This window comes from Grammomys surdaster, unplaced genomic scaffold (assembly GCF_004785775.1).
Source record: "Grammomys surdaster isolate TR1022 unplaced genomic scaffold, NIH_TR_1.0 215, whole genome shotgun sequence".
NCBI lineage: Eukaryota > Metazoa > Chordata > Mammalia > Rodentia > Muridae > Grammomys > Grammomys surdaster.
Window position 1 is genome coordinate 587,391 of NW_021604660.1, and position 2,682 is coordinate 590,072.

General features: G+C 34.7%; 1 non-coding gene across 1 annotated transcript; it reads right to left on the reverse strand.

The window, feature by feature from the left end:
* Positions 1–471: 471 nt before the first annotated feature.
* Positions 472–575, reverse strand: LOC114625352. The gene has a single exon (XR_003712061.1). It is a non-coding gene; the product is annotated as a U6 spliceosomal RNA (small nuclear RNA).
* Between the last annotated feature and the right edge of the window lie 2,107 nt (positions 576–2,682).

Below are 2,682 nucleotides of genomic sequence, written 5' to 3' on the forward strand. Positions count from 1 at the left end.
TCTGTATAGAAATGTAGTCCATGGTACTGTCTTCAGTTAATTCAGTAACTTTGCAAGACTTAGCAAGGATGGGAAAGAGAAATGAGGACAAACAATAGGTTTCAGGTGGATGAACATTTTAATTTCATTATGAAAATAAGATACTGATATTTTTTAGACATTGATTTCTTTCAGTAGAGAACATTTATTGCAGCCAACCTTAAATGTCTTATATATCTCATGACTTGTAGGGTTTGAATTGAAGAGCTGGAACAGGGAATGTCCCCACACCAGGATTAAAAGCAGAAAATTTAGTAGCATCTCTAGAGAGCTTAGGAGGTCAGAATTATCCTAACTTCCCCATCTCTCTTTTCTGAGCCCCTAGTCTGCTGCTTCTTCTTAGGTATGAACACGTTTCCCATGGAAACTCATATGCCTGCTATAACCCATCTTCAGGTTCCTGTATTTGATTTTTCATACTATTATTATTTTTTAAATATGGAACATTTCATGAATTTGCATCATCCTTGTATAAGGCCTATGTTAATCTTCTTTGTATTGTTCTAATTTTGGTGTACGAGTTTATAAAAGCAAACATAATTTCTTAAAATTTTTAATCGTTTAATAGCACAGCGATACAAGTTGTGGAACATGCTGATATACATAGCAAATGAACAAAGTCTTCACCTTTGATAAAGTAAAAAGTATATATACATGCATACAAGACCTTGAACTTCAAAATAACAAAATATGGATATGTATACTTCTAACAGTTAAATCCTTTGCCTTTATGTATTTTTGAAACAAGAGTTATTTCTGAAACAAGTGAACTCCATCATGATTTTTAATTCTTAGAGGTAAATCCATGGTGCTTTGATATTTCACAGTGTTGAAGAACATACTTTGGATGTGAAAGCAATATCCATCTCTTAAATTGAAATTGAATTAAAATAAGTAAAGGGACAAAAACTTGGTTACATATTTCTGATGAATAGTACAAAAAAAATCTACTAGGAGAATGACTGAGCAATGTAGAAAGGCTCATAAACTTATAATAAATGGAGCACTGGAGCGAATGAACGAACAGTATTTCAATTAGATTCAGAAAGAGATAGCTTTCAAAGGAGAATGAAAACCTCCTAGGTATGAAGAGGCCTCACTAAAGGTGTGTGGGTTATAACCACAGCAGGGTTCATACTGAACTCACTAGCAAACTCTTTTCTTTTTAGAGACTGGGGTGTCCTAGAGGCCATTGAACTGCTACCATTTTTGATACACAATTTCTGCATCCTGATCAAGCTGGTGTCATATACTTACACTGACTTACCATCATGCTGTGTGGTGTGGCTTCCTATAAGTCTCCTTAGTTTGAGTCAATTACTTTTTGTTTGTTTTTGTACACGTAGTCATTTTATACTCTATAGAGGAATTATTTACAAAGGAGTTGTGTCTATCATATTGACTAGTTTAGTTTCCTTTAAAAGACTTTTAAAGAAGAATTGGGACTCAGTGGGATTATGACAAGGGATTATGTGCCAAGAAAAGACTTGTGAGTAGCTGGGAATTTGAGGTGAGGTTCAAGTTGAATGAACTGTAAAAATTCTTATGTACTTTCCCCAGCATTTTGGTATTCTCCTGTGTAAAGTAAAGGATATTGTTCCAGAAACATCTGACTTGTTATTATTCTTATTACTAATTTAAAACTATTATTGTAGAGGGGGATATGTGCACCACAGCATCTACGTTGAAGCAAAAGAACAACTTTGTGGAGTATCTTCTCTTTTTCCCCTTCACATAGGTTCTGGGGATCGAACTTAGGTCACCAGACTTTTTCAGCAAGCCCTTTTACTCACTGAGCCTGTCCTGAGACTTCTTCAACTTTTTGCATTCCTAAGTGCATATTCAAAGCAATAATACATTCCTTCGGATGCTGTGATGAATGCCACTGATTTGGCACCCATTCAAATTAGGATTTAAGTGTATTATTTAACAAATTTTCTAGGTTTGAGACCGGGAGCTGTTTTTATGTTGCTAACAGTTGTGCTTGCTCCACACTGAAAGATGTCCCAGATATAAGGGGGAAAAAAAGCAGAAATCATCTGTAAACAGAAATAGGAGACATGACTTTTGTAATTGTTTCTACTCTTTAGTCATAAAGCCATGACTGTACTTTGGTATGTTTGAGAAATTGTACAAGAAATACTTAAATGTTCTGTGAAGACAATTTTGAGGATGGAGAACACTTGAAAATGTAAGATTATAGTTACTATTTGACTCTCAGTTCTGATTTTCCCAAGTGCTTTGCTGGACTCAGAACAGTTCTTGCCCTTCTGATGTCCCTTTGCCTCGTTGTGAGGCCATTACTTGAAGCTGGCCAACAGCTTTTTGTCCTTTATAATAGACTCATTTAGTTCAACAGTGGCTCAGCCCAAGAAATCATGAAGCAGACAAACATTTTCAAGTGTTCTGCTTGTCAACACCTTCGTCATTAATTCTGCCCAATTTGGAGGAAATAAAATCTCACTGTTGATGTAATAGTGATTTATTAAAATGTAATCAACATAGGAAACAACAAAGAAGATAGCAAAACATAACTCCAAATGCTACAATCTTAAAATAACAACAATTAGCTCTATAAATATATTTTCTTGACATCTATCTATACCTCTTTGTGAATAGACAAACATAATAGAAATACATTGA